The sequence below is a fragment of the Gouania willdenowi genome, chromosome 10 (assembly GCF_900634775.1).
Source record: "Gouania willdenowi chromosome 10, fGouWil2.1, whole genome shotgun sequence".
Lineage (NCBI taxonomy): Eukaryota > Metazoa > Chordata > Actinopteri > Blenniiformes > Gobiesocidae > Gouania > Gouania willdenowi.
This window is the reverse complement of record NC_041053.1, coordinates 10526730-10549688: the sequence shown is the minus strand read 5'-3', so window position 1 is coordinate 10549688 and position 22959 is coordinate 10526730. Positions and strand designations below refer to the sequence as shown.

At 40.3% G+C, this 22959-nt stretch overlaps 1 protein-coding gene across 3 annotated transcripts in view; it reads left to right on the top strand.

Annotated features, from left to right (window-relative positions):
* mid2 (midline 2) overlaps nt 1-22959 on the top strand; it is a 334562-nt gene that overhangs the window by 94669 nt on the left and 216934 nt on the right. For 2 of the 3 annotated variants that reach the window (XM_028459470.1, XM_028459468.1), the window contains exon 1: nt 20657-20838. The gene's annotated coding sequence lies outside the window, so the exon portion shown is untranslated. Of the gene's footprint in view, nt 1-11628; nt 11701-20656; nt 20839-22959 lie in introns of those variants that run through there. The other variant, XM_028459469.1, reaches the window with a different exon arrangement.

The following is a 22959-nucleotide window of genomic DNA, read 5'->3' as shown; positions in this document are numbered from 1 at the left end:
TTTGCTCACATGTTGTTTTATTCATTTGATTAATTTATAGCTCGGTTTTAGATTTCAGGCACCGTCCTTCTTCCAACAGACATCCAGCAGTTTATGATGCATTGCTTATGAAAAATGAGCTCACTGAGGTGCTTCAAATGTGTATGAATTCTCCAACGAGCCTCATTGCCTGAGAAAAATTAGACTGCAAACACATTACCAGGAAGATAAGCCTTGTAATTATGATAAACAGTGTTGAGGGATTATAAAAAGCTTTTAGCAAGCTGTATACAGGTTTACAGGAACATTTCAAAGGTCAAATATAGTGAAACAGTCTGAAAGTTTAGCGGCCAATACAGACAAGTAAGTAGGTAAGTTTGGTCCTAAGAGATTTTGATATACACTAATGGGAATTTAGTTGAGGTGGGAATGTATACACCACATGTTTGGTCTTAGTTTTCATTGATTGGTACCTCTTCCTACATTTATTGTTAGGTGTACTCAAACCCACTTTGAATACAGCCGCTGCCTTCTCCTCTTTAATTCACACTGCTGTTTGCTTTGGATGGGACAGCTAACTACCCCATTAGCCAACATGTTTCTTTTATGTGTAAACTGCTCTGTCACAGCAGTGTAAGAGTGAAAGAGGCAAATTAAAATTAAAGTGATGTGGCACTGCACCGGCTGCCACTGAACGCACCACTCTGCTCTGACGCCGTCCAAAGTATTTACTGTAAACACGCAATAGATTTTGCCACCTTTATTTTAGATCTTAGCAGATCTGCCCCTTAATATCAGATACCCAAATACACAGGCATTCCTCCCAAAATCTATCTTGTTACAGAAGAAATATTTGTATCTTCTTTTCTGGTATATGGTGAAGGACGGTGCCGCTGGTGATAAGCTGTCACTGTATGTAGTGTTTACTCTCTGGTTAGTGTGATTCTAATCAGTGTAGATTGTATCTGGTCAGATGCCATTGAGATATGTGCTATCCTAAAATATGTATGGATTAGTGAAATCACCCCATGACTTTGTAGACTTTATACAACAGTACATACAGTTGGTTGAAATCTTACACAATGTTCTTTTGTGTGTTTAAAGGTGCAGTCCGCAACTCTCAGATCCCTCCCTCCCTCAGAGAAACTAGCAGTGGTCCGACAGAAACATCACAGTAATATGACATGCTCTGTTAAAAGCAACGCTTCTCTCTCTCTATGTGCACACACCTCAGTAGTAACAGCAACAACACAGTGTCACTTACAGCAGCTCACACGGAGGCTGCTGCACGCACATGAACAACACATGCACTACATGTTCTAGTGTAACAATTACAAATCAAACATAATGTAAATCAAGCAGCAGCTATTACCTTTCAAGCAGAAAAGTCACCAATAGCATCTTCTACTCCTTCAGACCATACACTGTAAAAAAGACGGCGCTCCAGCCACTGGAAAGGGGCAGGGACTGTGAGCAACAGCTGTCAGACAGCCCCTCAAACACAATCCTGGCTCTGATTGGTTCTTTTTGCTCAGTCGCGGTGCATTCTGGCAATCTGCCAAAGGCAGCAGGAGCAGCAGGAGGGACTCAATGAGCCTGTTTTTTTCACACAAACTACTAGTTTGATGTAAGGCTGTCCTCACATAGTGACAGTGTTTAGCAAATGTGACAAAAGTCTCTTTTATAAGAGTTGCAGACTGCACCTTTAAGCTGGTAAAATATAACTTAAATAAACGTTAATAATAATAATACCGAATGTATATTATTTCAACACCCATATGTTCCAGCTTATAGTTTGAAAGTTGTTTTTTTTCTTTGTGTCTGTCTTTTTGTTTATTTAACGGTAGTAACAACACATTTAAAGATATCTTTTGGTTGATTCTATGACTAAATTAATTCAGATATGAGATGGCGAGACTAATGGGAAGCCAACAGTACAATGTCACATGCTCTCAGCGACTTATCCGTCTCTGCCCTTTGAAGCTCTATTGATCTGTTGATTCACACATTAGTTTTTTAAATTAGAAAGAAGATGCCTGTGAGACACCATTTTAAGCTGCTGGGTTGTTATTGTTATTGAGCACGCTGGCCATGCCTGGTGCGGAATAGAAACGCATTGACAACCAATGGACTCGCTAACATTAGCTCTTATTTCACTGAGAGGCATGGCTGTAATACTGTAGTGACAACTGGAACCCATTACATTAAAATGATGGAGTAACAGCTAGCAAATAGCACTTATTCTTCATTATTAGAGCAAAAGAATATGACAGTTGATATGATGGATCATTGTGTGTTGAGAGATTTCAGGGAGAGGTTTCCTGTAGACTTACAGTGTTCACTCACAGGCTCATGCATTGTTAAAACTAGTGTTGATAGGAATCTGATGAGTAACAAGACCAACGTTTGGTCTACAAGTGTCACAATAGTGAGGGCAGGTCTCGAGAGGCCAATGTGTGTGTGTGTTTACTGTCCTCATTCTGTCACTTTTATTTTTCAAAGAAACACATCACACCTCTCGCCCTGGCTTTAACTTCTTCAGGAGAAAACTGTTTTAAAATACTGTCCAGAAAATAGCCACTCCAAAGATTAGCCATACCAGTATGTGATTTTAGGTGGTGGAACTGATACTATTAGGAATTTTCATGACTTTACAATTTGACTCAGAGCTGCTTAACCACATTAAACTGTAACTTAACCTGTACTTTATCCAATACTGATGTCAGTGTGACCCCAAAATCTCTGCCAAGGTGACATTTCTGGCATTTTCCTGGATTGAAAACCAAAACCAAAAAAAACGTAAATACTGCCAAACTCAGGGTAACGTCATTTCATGGTGAACACGATAGACAAAGCAGGACAAAATGGTGTCAAGTCATTCCCTGTCATCCTTGCCTGGTCGAGATACACTAATAAATAACAGTAAGAATGAACTAACACTTTTTTTAAAAAAAAACTTTTCTGCTTTTGCTTCTAACAGAAGATTTAACAGAACAAAACCTTTAGATGACTTTAAAGAGTAACTAAACCCCAAAAATGCTTAAATCAAATGTATATGGCTATTGGGTAGTGCTGTTGGTTGATCCTGGTCCAACTGTCAACATTTTAGTCAAAGTATTTCAATTTGGCATATTGTTGTAAAATGTAAGAGTGACTGTCCTCTATGGGTTGAAACCAAGCTATTACAATTGAATTTTGCTATTGGCTGAGAATGAGATTCTGTGACATCATTGGACCATCGTGCGCCACTGTTAGCTCCTCCCCTCCTATAAAAACTAGCACATGTGGACTCTGGAATCTTTGGTGAGTAGATTAAATTGAGATAATTGTGAAGAGAGAGGTATATTAACTTTTAAGTAGCTAGTTAGCATAGCATAGATTGTTCTTTGGAGATTTTATAGTATAGACTGGGTGTGTCTTAACTGCTCCAGGAGCCCCACCCATAATCGAGCCAGTTTTTCAATTCCTCCCTAGTAGCAGGTCAACAAAACCAGGAGGTTTAGTTACTCTTTAAAATACAATTTAGTTATGTGGTTAAGCAGCTTTGTTGTTAATGCATATTTGTTGCATTAAGGTTACGATTTTGAACTACCAGTTCAAAACCTTTACTGTTTAACCAATTTCAGTTAAAAGAATGGGCATGAAAAAGATTTTTTTTTAAATGTGCAGTTGTTATTTGGCTTTCACAGAGCTTTTTTCAATATCGGCATTGAATCGGCACATGCTTAAAGCTGATATCCGGAGTTTCTGAGAAAAGTCTCGATGTCGCACCTAAACAGCTCCACTTTCTCCCACTGCCTCTTCCAATCTACCAGAAGACAAACCTCTACTTTTCTGCACGCGCATCACTGAACATAACAAGGTTGCATTGGGTTGCATTGATATAGGTCTATAGGTCAGGTAAGAGCCAAAATCATATTTACCTGGTTTCCGTGCACAGTTCCGCATTCACTTTGACCCGGGGTTTCCACTGGATTTGTCTCCGCTGCGCCACGGCACCGATCCGATTTTTCACCGCTGTCCGCCGTCCGGTAATCCACGCCCGTTGCGTTTTGAGTGCACCGCGGTGCGCTCCGGTTGAACGACTGTGACGTCACGAGACAGAGCAGTTCTCACGATATTTATATAATCGCGTGAGAACGCAGTTAAAGGTATGTGTTATAAACGCAACAATAAACAGACAAACAGGTCAGTGTTCCTAACAACAAGAAGGTTGGACTCTGAATTTGTCACAGCCACATTTTTTAGCAACAGCCAACAGAGAAGAGATAAAACTACACCAGTAAAACATGAACTAAATCAAAGTTGCTGCAGTTTACAGTGCAGTTACAGTATGAGAGGAATCAATATAGTGGATGTGAATTTGTTTTTACACATTATGACGTTTTGGTGATGTATTTACTTGAAATATAATCTGAAGTGTTTTATTTTGAAAAGTAACCCGATATTTTATTGCGGAGTACGTGCTTCATTTCCTGTTTAGCTTAATTTGCTCTGTGCCGATTGATGCGTCGTGCTCCGGTGTCCGCCAGAAATAGAAGCCCTGCGTATATCTGGTGGAGGGCACCGGACTACCGCATCTGGGAAGGAGCTGACACGCACCGCAGCGGACCCAGTGGAAATTAACACATAGACTAAAGTGGAAACCTATCAGCTCCGGTGACGCGGCGGTGACGTAAAGCAGAGGAGCCAGTCTCAAAAACAGCGTATTGGCTGGGCGCACTCAGCGATCTTTTCCATTTGTACAGGGGTCTATAGGACATAGGAGGGACATATACATTAATGTATATGAATGACCACCGGCAGTGGACCATAGTAAAAGACTACCGTATTTTTCGGACTATAAGGCGCACCGGATTATAAGGCGCACTATCAATGAATGGGTCTGATTGGGTCTATTTTCATACATAAGGTGCACCGGACTATAAGGCGCACCGGTTTGTTATTATTATTATTATTATTATTATTATTATTATTAAGACGCATTAAGCGAAATAAAATAGTCAGATAAGTCAAACTTTATTCAATTCATTAACAATAACTCAACATTGTTCAGGTTTTACACATAAAATACAGAACTACACTCACTTTTTCAGTTCAGTATGTTGAAGCACAGTAGTTAATTTCGTACATAAGGCGCACCTGATTATAAGGCGCACTGTCGATTTTTGAGAAAATTAAAGGATTTTAAGTGCGAATAATACGGTAGTTAGATATTTTTTCGCATTTCAAACAAATCATCCATAAACATAGATTTCTCAGAAACTCCGGATATCAGCTTTAACATCGCTTTTGTTGGTTGGCTCTAGTAACTAGTAGCTTGTGATTAATTGATTATGCTAGTGCTTCTCTGGTGTGATCATCAGAACCAAAAAATAATTGGTTGAAAAAATGTCTTCCCGCTTAAAATCACTGTCTGTTTGAATAAAATAGGAACACAACTTGATATACAGTCTTAACAACCAACTATGTAAACAATATAGTTGTTTCAAATTGGTTTGTCTGTCTGTCCATTTAAGAGAATGTGATATTTACTGTAGTGAAAGCATATCTTCCGCTATTTAAATAGTTATGATTACATCTTCAGGGAACTCTCATAGATTCTTCTCATTTGAAGGATTAAGTAACTTTTTCTCTGAACACACTGTAAACAAGCTACTTTTTAATTGAGTACATTTTTGGACCAGTACTAATTCTGCCAATTACCACCTGAAAAGCATTGCTTGAATCAAAGTTTTTCTGTCTAAACCAGATGCAGGAAAGCTTCTTCATGCATTCATTTTCAGGAGATTAGATTACCGTAATTGTGTGTTTGCAGGTCTAATAAAGAACTCAATCAGACAGCTGCAGCTGGTCCAGAATGCTGCTGCTAGAGTGCTTAGTAACACTAAAAAGATGGAGCACATTACCCTGGTCCTCAAACGCTACACTGGCTTCCTTGATTACCAAGCTCCTAAATAGCCTTGGACCAAAATACATCCATGACATATTCCTTACGGAGCATCCACTACTATCAGGTCATCAGGGACAGCTTTACTGTGTGTTCCTAGAATCAGGACTAAACCTCAGACTACAGTGAAGCAGTGTTCAGGTTTTGTGCTGCACACGTAGAACAAACTTTCACAAAGACAGGGTTTTCCAAATAATTACCCTTTTTTAATCTTTTTTTTTTTTTTGGTTTTTCAATGCCTGATTATGATTTAGCTTAACATACCTATTCTATCATTTCTCTTTAAACTCTGTTCACATGTTTTGACTTTTAAATCAGCTAGTGCACATTAAGTTTGCTTGTGTACGAAAGGAGCTATGGGCCTACAACTAAATTTGGCATGCCTAAAAAAATTCACGTTCATATTATATCTTTCAATAATGCACAGGGGTGTAACAATCAGGGGTGTAAACATGTGGGAGTTGGTGGAAACAAGAGAGAATGACTAGCTTGCTTGGCCCTCAAGGACACTGGAAAACTAGACTGGGAGACAGTGGGCACGAGGAAACTAGCAGGAAGCTAAAGAGCTAGCCTGGAAACTAACAGGAGCTAAAGAGCTATCCTGAAAACTTGATGACGCTAGGGAGCTAGCCTGGAACCAATCAAAGCTAAAGAGCTAGCCTGGAAACTAACAGGAGCTAAAAAGCTATCCTGAAAACTTGATGAAGCTAGGGAGCTAGCCTGGAACCAATCAAAGCAAAAGAGCTAGCCTTGAAACTAACAGGAGCTAAAGAGCTATCCTGAAAACTTGATGAAGCTAGGGAGCTAGCCTGGAACCAATCAAAGCTTAAGAGCTAGCCTGGAAACTAGCAGGAGCTAGGGATCTGAGCTTTACCTGGAAACTAGCTGAAGCTAGGGAGCTAGCCTGGAAACTAGCTGGAGCTAATGAGCTATTCTGGAAACTAGCAGGCATTAGGGGGCTAACAGGCATCAGGGAGCCATCCTGGAAACTAGCAGGAGCTAAAGAGCTAGCCTGGAAAGTAGCAGAAGTTAGGGAGCCAGCCTAGAAAAAGCGGGAGCTAAAGAACTAGCTAAAATCTTTTCTCCACCTGCTCCAGCCTGCTTCTTTGCCTCTTTTCCACACTCTCCATTGTTTCGGACTACTGTGGCAAACCTTCAGACCTCCACCTCTTTAGATGATCCTCCATCTGCTCCCTGCTCTCACTACAGATCACAATGTCATCTGCAAACATCATTGTCCATGGAGCTTCCTGTCTCACCTCATCTGTCAGTCTGCAACAAGAAGGGGCTCAAAGCTGATACTTGATGCAGTCCCACCTTCACCTAGAACTCCTCTGTCACACCTACAGCACACCTCACAGCTATCCTAAATCTCTCAAACATGTCCTGCTCCACTCCAATCCAAATCCAATCTTTTTGCCCATATGCGACCAGTATCCAATCTGTTTAAGACAGTCTGAACAGCGCTATTCAGATTTTAAAAAATCCAACCAAGGTCACTTTCATATCTGGTCCTAAATCCGATACGTATTCGACTGCAGTCTGGACGGCCGAGGCGCTTTCTACCCAACTCCTACGTCATCACCATTTTATGCTACTCTGCATCCACAAAATATCTAGAGCAATAAACAGCAAAAAACAGCTAGAGCAATAAACCTTGTCCTCTTCTTTTTCAGTCTCCTTAAAGTTATGAAGTGCTAAATTCTGTTGGAAAGAATATTTCTCAGTGGGACACACAGTTCTACACTGGTCGCCTCCATATTTACTTCCGTAAACATCGTACTCGCCTGCAGGGGTCATGTGTCACCTTAGGACATCTTCTGAGCATACGGGTCACTTCAGAGTCACATTCCGTTCATACTATGAACTGATTAAAGACTCATTTATTATGTAATATGAACGATAACACAAAAAAAAAAAAAACAACCTTGTCAAAAACTCTACTGCCACCTCTCCTAGACACTTGCATACATCCACAGGTATCTCATCAAGCCTTTCAACTGCCTTTCAACTCTTCATCTTCTTACTGCTACATTGGTGAAGAAATCATGGGAAATTATATAATCTTTTTAAGTTTCACATCTTTGAAGAACTTGCTTCATATTTAGAGTGTAACAGATTGTTTCATGGCCACAAGTCATCAAAAATCTGAAGTCTTTCTCAGTGTGTGTCAAACTCACGTCCCTGTAACAGCTGGAGCCAGCCCTCAGTCAGAGGGTGCAAGGTCGTACTAAATTACCAGTGTGTCATGAGAAAGCACTGACTTGCCTCAATAGCTTTTGTTTTGACAGTGACTTCACTTTACGAATAAGATCCCAAATCTGTGATTCTTTATTTGTTGTGACCACAGATAACAACGATATCAGTGTCAAAGAGTCCCCGAGGGTTAATGTAAAACGGCCTTTAATAAAACATCAAGAGTAGGGCTATGAGCAATGATTACACAGAGGGGGAAAAGAGCTAATATTCACCTGCTGAATAAACACACTTTAGTGCTGTCTAATCCATATGTTACTGAGTTTTTGTAGCGATTAGAGCAGCAGTCATGTAAACAATCTAAAGCTCATGGGGCGAGGAAAGTAATGATAATGGTCATGGGGGCTGAATGATAATTTATTGTTTGTGTAATGCTGTTTTTGTCTGTTCGTCCTCTGAGGTAACATCTAGACGAGTGCACCTTGACTGGTTTGGCTTTGGAGCAAAACAAAATAAAAAAAATATGCAAGCTTACATTAGAATGATAGATGCCACATTACAGTGGAAAGTAGATCCACAGAGGGATATACAAACCGAAAGTGAACACTAGCTGTAGAAAGGAACTCAGGGTTGCAGCAGACTGTGCAACAAACTGTCAATGCAACGAGAACAGGCACGACATCCGTGTTCACCCATGCATATCTAACACACACAATAGGGAGAGACATGAAAATGTAGTAAACAATGTTACAAAAGATACAAAAAGGCTTTTCGGGCTTTTTGCTTGCTTGTTGACGGACCAAGGATGCACTTGCATATATGGCCACACCTTGTCTCACACAGTTTATCCACAGCCACCTCACTACTGTGAGCAACCTTCATCAGATTTGACTTTTTATTTAATTTATTTATTAATGTTTTAGCTCCCATGGAAACATTTTCTGCAGCCCAAGCACAACAGTCCACCTTTTTCCATATCTACTATATTGTGAATAGTAGCTTCTTCAGAATAAACTACAATGCAAAGACAAAAACAGTTTTATTGTTGTTGGCGTTGGTCTGATTAATAAGTCTTAGCAATGCAGTTCAAATGCCCTCTTAAATATTTAAGTGCATGCTTGGTATCTTTGTTTTACGTACTCAAGCTTTATTTCTTTACAACTCCAGTCTCTTCAGTGTTTTCTGTCTCTTCGTCTTTTAATCCTATTCTTACTGATCAGAGTTTCCTTTTTCTAACATGTGTCGAGCAATGTAGTACCTTTAAGTGACTTAAACATGAACCTGCAGGTACAATTTACCATCTTACCATGAACTTTTACACATACTGAATGTAATCAAAAGACGTGGCCTCAAAAACTTCCACATTCAGACACAAAGAAAGCATTACAATAAAATGATTACCTTTGAAAATATAAATAAAACTGAAATCAATGTATAGTCAAGTATGTATTGTTTCACACCATATGTGGTATAAAGACTGAGGGGCGGATTAACTAATAACTGAAATAAAGGGTGGTAAACCAATTGCTTCACTAAATCCTTTGGTGACACAGTTTCCTCATCTGCTGCGAGGAATTCACTAAGATTGCAGCAATGATTAGTAAACGTGCAGAAGTGGTGGAGACCGCCCTATTTAAATGAGCGTGTTATGTTGAACATGGAGCGTGAAGGAGAGCTGACTGTGCGAAAGCAGCAGAATTGGAGGTGTTAGTAGAGAAAGCTAGAAAAAAAAATGGATGAATTACATTGCAATGTGGGTTGGGGCGGGCACTTATTTTGTGATGTTATTTATTAATTGGGCATTGCTTTATATTTGAATCTGTTTGCTTTTCCATTTTAGGACTTGATAGTAATCACTAGTTTTAATATCATTATATTTAAGGGGAAATTATTCCCAATTTTCTAGCGTCCCCCTTAGGCCACGGCACCCTTAGCATTTGCCTACATGTATTCTCCTGTCCAGGCTGCTGACACGCCCACCGCGCGTAAGGTAGACCAAAAGCGCGTATGTGTGAATAAAGGCGGGCTGAAGGAAAGGAGGCGGTGATGTCATTTTTTTGGGCTGTCTAGAAATCATGGAACCTGGAGTTTTCCCAACGCTTGGAAATGTCATTGAAATCCGTGAAAATGGTAAAGTTCACTTTTAATTTGAAACGCCTTCATTGATAAACAGTGTAACAGGTTGATTTGATCAGATCATTGATCAGATTATTGAAAATCTCATCATCACCTTCATCATCATCATCATCATCATCACTGTAAAGCGTGACCGAGTTAGATGCGCTGGAGATATGAGGAAATAACGCGGCCGCAGAGCATCCTGCTTTAATACAGAGGATGTTTGCAGTGAAACAGAACTATTGGCTTCCATAATACACAGTTTTAAATATAAAGTGTTTAAAGCTAGGCTAGGTGATTTCCTCCAGATACACTTTTTAAGTTATTGGTTGAAATTGTCTTTATGTCCTGACAGAAATTAAGATCTTATGTGCTCTGAAAAAGGAACAAAGAAAATCCATCATCTGTAGCAGCTGTAAACCTGTAATAACTTCGACCAATGGAAAAAAACGAACCCTTTTTTTTAACCAATCACGTCTCTCTGTCTCCCTGCTCGTTCTCAATCACTCACATGCACGAGCACACACTGAAAGCGTGTCACCACTGACAGAGTTAAAACAGAGTTTTTGGTCACGTTTTTTAACATATATAATGGTAAAGTTTATTGTTTACTTACTGCTGAATGAGAATGAGACAACGACGTTTCTAACTTAAGTACAAGGGGAGAATAGCGTGCATCCAAAAACAGCGCCGCTGCCTGGCTTTTTGCACTTACGCATATGGGAGAATAGAGCCCCAAAGTGGATCCGCCCCAGAGTTATACAGAAACCAACGTGTCCATTAAATAGTAACTAAACCCTAAAATCATATATTTTTGCTGAAAGCAAACGCATTTGTGTAGGAAGTAGTGTTGTAGATTGATTGCATTTAGTCAAAAAATTTAAATTTGGTATATTTTGTTGTAAAAATGTAAGATTGAACCTCTATGGGTTGAAACCCAGATATTACAGTCAAACTTTGCTATTGGCTGAGAATGGTTGTTTGTGACGTTTTGGTGGCCTATTATGTCACTACTGTTGGCCCCATCCCTCCTATAAAAACTTCCACCTGTGGATTCTGCAATCTGTGGCAAGGAGGTTGGATTGGGATAATTGCTAATAGAGGGGTATAGTGAGTATTGAGTTGGTAGATAACAGAGCATAGATTGTTCTTTGGTGATTTTATTTTATAGACTGGGCGTGTCTTAATTGCACAGGAGCCCCGCCCATAATCAAGGCAAAACTTCAGGGTTGAGTTACTCTTTGACAATCATTTTTTTGAATGTCCATTCACCAAACATGTGTCTCATGGCAGCAACTGTTGAAGATAAGTTTACAGTTCTTCACCAGCTCACACCACCTGCCCTCTGCCTCCACCAAATATCTTTTTTGTTTTGTGTGTTTCAGGAGAACTACAATTCTGAGAGCTACGCTGCCCCCCATGGTTACTAGTGGTACTGCTTGATTTGGTCTGCATTGGTAAGCTCTTTTTAAATAGGTAGACACAGTATGTTTAAAAAGTATTCTCCCTCATTATGGGAATCCAATGATTAGTCAAAAAATCAAACACATTATTAATCTATAACTATTTCATGACGGGACATCCTCTGTGTCACTGAGCTAATTAGCACATGAAAATGTCACCTGTAGCTTCACTAATTAACTAAGCCAGTCACCTGTGTGCAAGACAGCAGCTGTTAGTGTTTAAGGCAGATAACAAACTAAACAGTTATTCAGACAAAAATCCCAAAATACACATATTACATCCAGACAGCATGGAGATGGGAGTCATTTTTTTTTTAAATAAAAAAGTGATGTTTAAAAACTAATTTTTTTCATTGACTCCAAAATAAATAAATAATTACAATACAAAAAAATTTCTTTTTTTTTTTTTGATAAAATTCTAATATTATTTTAATGAACAGTGAAATTGTATTTAACAAAAATTTGTGTCGGACAGATGTGCTGTAACAAGTTTGGTGTCAACTGAGCAAACATTGTAGGAGGAGATAGGCTTAAGTTTAACAGTTTTTGAAGAGTAAAAAACAAAACAAACTATGACAGAGTAGTGACTTCATAATTTGCAAAATGTTTAAACATACTAACATTTCTTCAGTATTGGGGCTACATTTAGGTGAAAGTTGTAACTCTGTTCACATATGGCTGATTTGTTATGAATTGTCAAGATTTTAACTTTATAGGCTTGCTGTAGCGCCTCCTTTAGGATGATTGCCTTCTTTTTGTAGTTGAGGCAATCTGCAATAGGATCTGTAACCTTGCTTGCAAGATGGATTATCCTGGTGTTCATAAACACCAGAATCCATCTTGTACTGTTTCCACTTTTTGTCTTTCGAAACCAAACCGAAACGGTTAGAACCGATCATGAGGCAGTGTTGTGGTTTAGGGTGGGATGTCTTGGTGTGACGAAGGCAGAAGCACCGAAGCAAAACTGGCGCATGCGCAGTTGCAGGGAGAGAAACTAACTGGGCTTGTTGAACTTACTTGTTGATGCAGGAGGACGGTTAACGTGCCCTTAACTCACATACTCGTGTTGCAAAAATGGCAAAAGTCACTCAACGACATAATGACCGCAGCATCACTATCCCACCAGCAGCGTCTCTGCGGCGCATGCCGATGACGGCATCATCATTTGTTACCGTGTGATTGGCTAAAACAAATCATGGTGGACAGGTGCTTCACCCAATCAGCTTCAAGCATTCTGTTCAGGTCCCTCCCAGGTTCCGAAAGGATTCGCCAAACACAGATCGATGTGGAGAACTCGAGTTAGAGGGAGGGCTACACATCAATCTGGCTCTTGATAAGTTATAGGATCTGGACTTTTGTGCAAAATTTGGTGATTGTTCCCGCATGGGAAAAAAGCTAGCTAGCTTATGCTGCCTGGCCCCTAATAAATAAGACAGATGGCTCAAAGGTCAAGTCTTCTTTCCTCACCCAATAATCAGTCTGAGTCTCCTTCAGTCCACACATGGCCACAGAAACCAAAACCCTACACATAGTGCCCTTTGCTTACTCCACCATCCATACCCCCGTCCACCAACACCTGACCAGATCACCCATCAGAGTCAGGAGCACCTGTGGGACAGAACATAAGGAAAGGTGGTTAACACTGCTCCACACTGTCCTATTACGATTATTGTCCTGCATGAAAAGCTTGTATTATGGTGAGACCCTTCGTTTAGTAGCGACAGTAGCTTAGCACCACATTTTGGGTCCTGGGTACAAAGCATTTTGTTGGGCCCGAACTGTAAGTTATATTCACATTATTTTTGCCTGGAAACTTTATTAGTATTCTTTCATTATTATATAAGCTTTCTTTTTTCTTCACAATAACCTAATGACTCCATATCCATTGCTTGTGTTTTATAAATCTGTTCTGCAATATTTTATTGGTTTATTGAATAGTGTTTGTGATATACTTTTGTTACAATATTTTTTATTTTTGGGGTGGGGAGGGGAGTATAACAAAAAACAAATAAGGCATATCACAAGTGTATTAACAACGCATGTTGTTGGTTTTTTCTTAAGGTTTTTATATTTTGATGAGCGCTACAAGATGACTATTGTTGTAATTTGCGCTATATAAATAAGTTGAATTTAATTGAATTTGCTATATTTATCTGGTTAATAAAAGGTAAATATAGAATGATTAGAATCATAGGGACACTCTGGCCACCTACTTAAGACTTGGTGGCAGCAAAATTTAGCCTTCAAAATAATTTTTTTAAATAATTTTATTGCCAATTAAGATTTGACGTGCAAAAGGAATGTTCCATCATTTTAATGCGCAAGAGTGCACATTCTTAATTTCAATTTCTGTCTAACACCCATGGTTTTCACGGCGCGTCATCAGCGCATCATCAAACCGGAAGTGGCCATATTGGAGGTACTGAGCAGGTAAACAAAGCAGATCCCAAATGTCAAACGAAAGGAAATGGTTAATTATTGCCGTGTTTTTGGCTGTACCAATCACTCAGACCGTGAAAAACCTTTGGAGTTATATTAACTGCTAAAGTTATAACAAATCAGGGAGAACAATGTCAAAAGTTATCAGAGGAAAGGAGGCGCTTGTGGTTAGCGAAACCAGGCAAAACTCTAAAAAACATCTGAATTTGTTTGGCCCATTTCTTGTCAGGTAAGTGAACTGTTGATAGCAGCGGCTTTTAACTGATTTTATAGTGTGATGATAATAATATAATTCATATAAAACTACTGAATGTGACATTATTGACTTAATATAATCATATTTAATAGCCTGCTACAGTAGCAACACTGTTGTTAAAAAGTAGAACTAAAATGTGCTGTATTTCTAATTGTATTCCAGGTAAAAGGTCTGACCTTTATCAAAGGATGACCCAGATTGGGTTTGGGTTAAAACCATGTAGTTGACGATATCAGGATACATTACAGATGGAAGACTTTCTGATTCGTCTTTAATTTAAGACGAGGGAGCCAACTCGTATGGATCTGCACCACCAATAAACCGTAACGTTTCCAAATATCGTGTCCTTTCCTGCGGACCAAGTCCTTCCTTGTAAGCCTTTAAATCTATGATTTTTGTGATTTTGGACATTTATCCATTGCAGTGTTTACCTCCTCGTGCCTCCAATATGGCCGCACATCCGGGTTACTGCCCAGAACGTGACATAGGTGAAAACCCTCTATAGTGGTAATGCAGAGAGCAGTTTACTGTGGGATTGTGCTATTTACAAGCTCTATAGGTCACACAGGTGCAGGACACAGCTGACAGAGATGAGAGGGCAGCAGCCATACACACACGCACACACAGACACACACACACACACACACACACGCACACAGACACACACACACACACACACACACACACACACACACACACACACACACACACACACACACACACACACACTTATTCAGTCCATGCAACATCTCTAAACCTCTGCATTGTTTCCACCTTCCACCATTCTTACATGCTTTTAGCCTGCGTGAAGTTGCACAGAGGAAAAGACCAAGGTCTATGACTTTTCCAATATTCTTTACATGGCTGGCATGCACACACATCGAAGCATGTGATTAATGAAGGAGATGAAATTGTAATATCACTATTATGGCTTTTGCCAATGTTTTTAAGATTCTAATTGCTGCCTTCGGTGCCTCTTGCAGCTAAATGGTGAACTGCTTTGCTGTGTTGCTTGTTGATAGTGACGAACAATGAAAGCAGAATTTTATTATCTCTCTCTATTACAGAGGGTTGCATCATTTTCCAAAATGAGAAAATGAAGGGTGAGTGTGGCCATATTCTTTCATCCCAGCTGGAAACCTGCGCCCTTAAAACATGAACCAAAGCCTGTGACCTCGTTGGCCTTTGTCCTGTTATAAACCTGGCTGCAGCAGGGGTTGCTATGGTGATCAGAATAATCCAGATTCCTTACATAAGAGAGTTATCATCACCTTTACGGTATGTATCGTTTATCCATGTGGTCAAAGGAGTAGAGGCAGCTTTCATGTGTTTTCAGGTCTGTAGAAGGGAACAGGGAAAACCTGTTTAGGATGCAGTTCAACATGCACTTAGTGTTTATCAACCACTGCAATGTTGAGCGCAAGAACGGCCTTGCTGAACTTTGAGCGTGATAAAATAGTTTTTTTATTTATTTGCACTTGTAACATTTTGGTTACTTTTACAGAATATGTGTTGGCATATTTAGTTATTGTATGTTTTGAAGAACAATAATCACATTTTTTTTTTACCTTTTTCAATAATAATAATAATAATAATAATAAAAATAATAAATAATAATATTTATTTATTTTAGTTTTTTACCCACTTTGTTGAAATTGTGAGACTATGGCAGGTGTCAGTGCCCGATCCTTTCACACAGGCCTGATCCTTTCAGATCCTTTCAACGCATTGGCGTAGAGTACGTCACTTCCTTCACTCAATCTTTACAACAGAGCTCCTGGAACGTTTGTGGGGGGTGGCCTGGGGCTCCTTGGCTCCTGTTGGCTGGCCTGGCTGCACTTTCGGGCCCGGGGTGGTGCCTGGGTTCACAGAAGTGGTTCTTGCACAAACATTTTTTTTCTTTTTTCAGTCTTGCACAAACATTGGTCATGGATGCCACAGCATGCATTGGGCTGTGGGATGAGCTCGTACTGGGCTTAAACATGTTGATTCCAAATACCACCAAATAGATTTTAAACAGGTCCTGGATTGCCTCAACCTACAGCAGCTTGTTGATGGACCCACACACAATAAGGGCCATATACTGGACTTGATCATCACAGACTCCATCCCTCTCACAGATCTCCACATTCATGACATTGGCGTTTCAGACCACCAGGCAGTGACAATCAAAGTCCCCTTATCATCTCATCTCACCAAACCAAAACGGCAGATGACATACAGGAACACCAAGAACATTGACTCCACCTCCTTCACCCAGCACCTTCAGCTTCTTTCACCCCCTCTGTACTCATCAGTCAGCGATCTTATGGACTACTACAACGACAACCTCAGCTCCATCCTGGACATTCATGCCCCACAAAAAACCCGGACTGTCACTTTCACCCGTTCAGCTCCCTGGTTCACAGACAAACTCAGGGCCATGAAAAGGTTGGGCCGCGCCCTGGAGCGAGCCAGCAAAACATCTAGCCTGACGGTGCATAAGTTGGCCTACCGGGAACATCAACACACATACGCAAAAGCCCTCTCCACCACCAGGTCTGAACACTATTCAACAGTCATCAGTAACAACCCAGGAAACTCAAAAAAACTATTTTCCACTGTCAGCCATCTCCTCAAACCACAGATCCCATCACATCACACACCTACAGCAATAAACTGCAACATTTTCCTTGATAGTTTTACATCCAAAATTGACAATATCCGCTCATCTCTCGCACCTCTTCAAAATTCCATCCATGACATCTCGACCACTCCCATTAAAAAACATCTCACACTTCATACCCACAACGCAGCAGGAGGTTGAGAAGATTGTCTGCACCTCAAAATCATCCACCTGCTCCCTGGATCCCATTCCCTCTCCTCTGCTCAAAAGTCACAACCAAATCATTAGCCCCCTCATAACAAAAATCATCAATCTCTCCCTGAAAACTGGCAAAGTCCCACTTTCCCTCAAAACAGCTTTAATCAAACCACTCCTGAAAAAACCTTCTCTTGACCCTGAAAACTTATCAAATTACCGTCCCATCTCCAACCTCCCATTCATATCCAAAATCCTGGAAAAAGTAGTCTCCTCTCAGCTCCACAATCACCTCAAAACTAACAGCCTACATGAAAAATTCCAATCTGCTTTCCGCCCCTCCCACAGTACAGAAACAGCGCTCATCAGAGTCACAAATGACCTGCTGATGACCTCCGACTCCGGTTCCAGATGCCTCCTCATTCTTCTCGACCTCTCTGCTGCCTTTGACACCATCGACCACAACATCTTTCTCCACCGTCTCCAGCACATTGGCCTCTCTGACACCGTCCTTCACTGGTTCCGTTCCTACCTCACTGACAGGACCGAGTACGTGGTCCTGGGGAATGCTAAATCCCGCCCCCACACTGTCACCTGTGGGGTCCCCCAGGGCTCCGTGCTCGGCCCCACCCTCTTCACTATTTACATGCTTCCCCTCGGGTGTGTCGTCGGCAGGCACGGAATTGACTTCCACTGCTACGCTGACGATACACAACTCTACCTCAAGGTTTCCCCCTCTGGGTCCCCCTCTGCCACCCTCACTCGTCTCAGCTCCTGCCTGGAGGAGATAAACACATGGATGAGACAAAACTTCTTGCAGCTGAATGGCTCAAAAACAGAAGCCATCCAAACTGGTACCCCTCAACAACTCCGTGCCTCCCCCATCGCCTCAGTTTCAATTTTTGGCCACAGCATTCCCCTCTCTCCCTCCATTACCAACCTTGGGGTGAAGTTTGACCCCCACCTCTCCTTCGACAACCATGTCACCCACATATGCAAAACCTCTTTCTTTCACCTCCGTAACATCTCAAAACTCTGTCCTTTCCTCTCCCTTTTGGCTGCAGAGAGGCTCGTCCATGCGTTTGTCTCCTCCAGGTTGGACTACTATAACGCACTCCTCATCGGGATCCCTGGCAGGAACATTTAAAAACTCCAGTTTGTCCAAAACAGCGCTGCCAGGGTCCTGATGAGGGTGCGGAAATATGATCACATCACCCCCATACTCCGCACTCTCCACTGGCTCCCCATCTCCGCCCGCATAGAGTACAAGGTCCTCCTGCACACCCACCACTGTCTGCACGGTGATGCCCCCACCTACCTCACTGACCTCCTCACACCACACACCTCAACCAGGATCCGGTCAGGCAAACAGCACCGTCTGCTCGCGCCCAGGACGTGGCTCATGACTATGGGGGACAGGGCTTTCGAAGCTGCCGCTCCTCGTCTGTGGAACGCCCTTCCTGACCACCTTAGGTCTCCACAGACGGTGGATGCTTTTAAAAAAGGACTAAAGACCTTCCTTTTTAAAAAAGCCTATAGCTAATTTTAACTTGTCCTGCTTTTATTGTTGTATTGTATTGTATTTTTATCCTGTTTACTATGTAGCACTTTGAGATTTTATTTGAAATTTAAAGTGCATTATAAATAAAATTCATTATTATTATTATTATTATTACCACCAGTTTTAGGTATAACCAGTTGTTGTTGGCAGCTGTTGATATCACTGGACTTTGGCATTATCAACACAGATATTTTCAACATGTGCTACATAACCAAATATGCACCTTGAATGTACATACTGAATGCACTCGTTTTTTTTTTCTCTCAACAACCTGTGATGGATTATGTGCACGCGGCGGCTGATGCGCGTGCGTGTGTGTGGGACTGTGCCCACGGAGGATAGATGGACAGGTAGCCAGAGACACACACACACAAGTGGGTATATGCGCGCGGCTGATGCACATGCGTGTGTGTGCAGGTGTCATGGACTGAGTTTACCTCTGTATTGAGATTATTTTACAGTCTCAGTACGTGACTGCTACGTACTGAGATGTACCCATGCTAGAATTGCCATGCACAATGTCTTACAGAGATTACTGTACTGATTTTAAAAAATGCTTAAAACATCACAGATTGCTAATTTATATTTATACAACAGCTTATTAGTGTAAAGTTACATTAGGTTAACTGTTATTTATTGCAATGTACATTACAACCATATTTTGGAAAATACATTATTCCTTTTCGTATTGAGTTTTATTGTAATTATGTTTTTTTGTAGAATGAACTATTCCTATTCATATTGACATTGCTGCATGAGACACTATTACTTTACTCAAGTTATTGACTGAGATTGTCACTCACTCAGCACGGCGGAAGTAGCAAAAATCACAGTGGAACTAGCAAAAATAGAAAAAGGTAATCACTCCTGCACTAAGAAATGGTAAATGCTCAATGAATAGTTTTATTTGTACAAATGTCTGTCTTTTATCAGATTCTACCTAAACCGCCGCATTAGTGCAAACTTGATTTATCAATTCATCATGCGCATCATAGAATTAAACCAGGGAAATCACACATGCTATTTTACTTTGCACCCACAAATAAACCCCTTCATAACACTACAGAGTATGTACACCTCTTTGTACATCCAACCTTCAAACTCTGCACAGTCACGGGGAAGTGCATTGCATTTTTCTTTTAATGACGGTACTGAAACTGATACCGTTGCTATTTTTATGACCCCGCGGTATACGGTATTACCACCCAAGCCTACTTGTCACCAGACTGGCTGAACTGATTACACAACACAGTAAGCACAATATGCACATCTATAACATCACATTTCACTCTCACTTTAAAACAGTCAACTCTTCCCCACCCCTTCCATTGTCCTACCCTGACTTCCTCTTCCCTGTTCCCTTCCCCCTCACCTAGGTGTAACACTGCCCTCTCTTTTTATATTCTCCCTTTAATAATGTGTTTTTTACCCCATCCTTGGGGAGAGCTGGTGATGGTCACAATTGTGCATTAAAAGAAATTCATTTATTTTTGATTGAATAAAAAAACAGAGATGTATTCCCCACAATATGGCCCAAATTTAAAAAAGATGACTTCAATAAATAAAAGAAAACAAAAACTTTTCAATTAAAAAAAAAAAAATCAATTGAAAAAAGTGTTCAAGTGTAGTTATTTGGGTTTCAAATATTTTTTTTTATTTCTTTCCATTTGAACATTTTTTTTTCTTTGATAGAACATGTTGTTTTTTGATTGAAAAGTTTCTTTTTGATTGAATAATAAAGAGACAGACATACAGTACCTCCATAGAGGAGTAGCACAGCTGTGGTCGGAGCCGCGCGTGAAGCTGTCTGCTGTTTGTAACGTGCTGGTGGGAGGAGCCTGTCCCTCTCTCTCCCCCTCCTAAAGTTGAGTACTGTTACTGTGGGTCGGGGAGGGAGCGGGAGTCGGTCGGAGCGGAGCCGGCAGACACTCACTGCTGGGCGGGCTGCAGCAGCTGCTCTGTTCGGCGGGTCAGACATTGACAGGAACCCTTTCAAATCCTACCGTTTTTCCTCTTACTTTGTTTCGGGCTTCTTCCAAGATGACAGAAGAAAAGAGTGTTGGCCATGTAGAGCTGGTAGGTGTCTGTCTGTCTGTCTGTTGGTCTGTCGGGAACTATCGAGTCTATAAACGCACAGCGGCTGTTTGTTGTGGAACTGTCTGTCAACGACTGGTGTGTAACCAGCTTTGATTGGACTTTATTAAACATGCTCCAACATGTCTATGGAAGGCTGTTTAAAGTTGGTGCTGTGTTTTACTGTGATTGAAAATGTTACCAAATACATTTAGATCATATTTTAAATATGCTCATTATTTCAGAACAAAACTTTACATTATTATATAATTATAGCTGAAGATATTCCCACTGAAAACTTCAAAATATGCCTCCTCATGTAACCGTGTGTGAGTGCATGGTTTCTTGTCGGGTCTGTGCATCATTTATTTCATGTTTTTAAACTGAATACTTCCCAAGGATTTCTAAAACTTGTTTTCTTCGTTGATATATTGAAGAAAATGTGTTGATATTGAAACAAAAGGAGAGAAAAAAAGTAAAATATACATAACTGCATACTTGGATCAATGCAAATAAAAACAAATACAAAATCTAAGCTTTCGGTCCTTCACCAAAACAATACATATTTACATTATTTATTTAAAAAAAAATGTAATATACAACATATATTACAAAGTGAATCGTTTCAGATTGATGGATAGACTTAGGCATTGGTTTAAATCGGTCTGAAATGTAATTTTCTAAAGGTTATATGCATGATGTAGATAATCCTCTACTTTTATTTTGCACCAGGTCTGTGTCAGAGTGTCAGTACCACCTATAAAAAATGACTGAGAGCTAAACATTGGACTTGATTGAGATGTACTAATGCTGTTAAACTCAGCTGACACACTGAGGTAACAACATGCTGCTTGTTGTTTGGCTGCTTGTGTTGAGATGGGAGCAGATTGTCTTTTACTGATTATCACCTTTTGTCTAGGTTCTCATCTCTTTGATAATTATTATTCATAAATATAATGTACAGGATGTAAACTATTTATTTTATTTCTATTTCTGACTTCCCTTCTCTGTGTGTGTTACTGCTCTCTATAGGCCAGGGGCCAAATACAGAGCAGTTTAATCTCAAGAGGACTGCAGATTTTATGTGGGAAAATGAGTAAATTTACCATTATTGTGCCCTAGTTTACACTTCTACGTATACATAAAATACCAAATGTGTACACAATCGACAATATCCAAGCAATAAGTGACGGATATCAGTCCCAACAGGGTGTTCACTTTAAATGTCCTAGATTGTGTGACCAATTTCTATTTATTTAAGGGAAATTTTATGTAATAATTTCAGGCAAATTGAGAATTTTGTAAGAATTTGGAGTGTTTTTCAACAGTTACAGTGACTGCAATCATGCGATATAAGCACCAGGATTGTTGAGCTTCAGTTACACAATGATTCATGTTTTCTCTGTCATTTTTACCTTCTCCTGCGGGCCAAATTAGATGCTCCAAAGAACCAGATTTGGTCCCCCCGGGCCATGGTTTTGACACGTGCTAGGCGATGCAATGCAATGATGAGTTGGACCTAAAGCCCTAACTAGATGTCTCTGATATTTGTTTATAAAGTGCACTGTGACAGTAGTAGTAGCAGTAATTTGTATAGTAGTAGTTCACCATATGAAATCGCACATTTCAACATTCCTGTTCATTTGAAACAGACCGAACACAGCTGATCCCGTGCTGTAGACGGCCACTTAAACCGTCTAATGCCATACATTTCCTTTCCCGACTGCTTTTCTATCTTTAGCCACTGTCTCCTGTGGTAGCTCCTGTTCTCATTCTCCTCCCTTTCCTGCCCTGTAGTTCCCAGCGTCCCCCCCCCCCTTTTTCCCATCTCTTCCTCTTCAGCTCTACCTAAATAAAAAGTGGACGTTGTAGTAAAGCACATTATTAACTAGGGCTAGGCGATAAGGACCAAAACTCATATATCAATATTTTTTTCCAAAACAGTGATATACAATATTATTATTCAATATTTTTTTTCCCATCAGCCTTAGCCGATGACCGATATGGACTTTCGATATTCTTGAGCCGATATTTGGAGACTACTTTTTCTCCCTCAATTTACATCATAAAAAAATACACAATGATGATAACAAATGATAACAAAGTCTCAACAAAGGTGAGGTA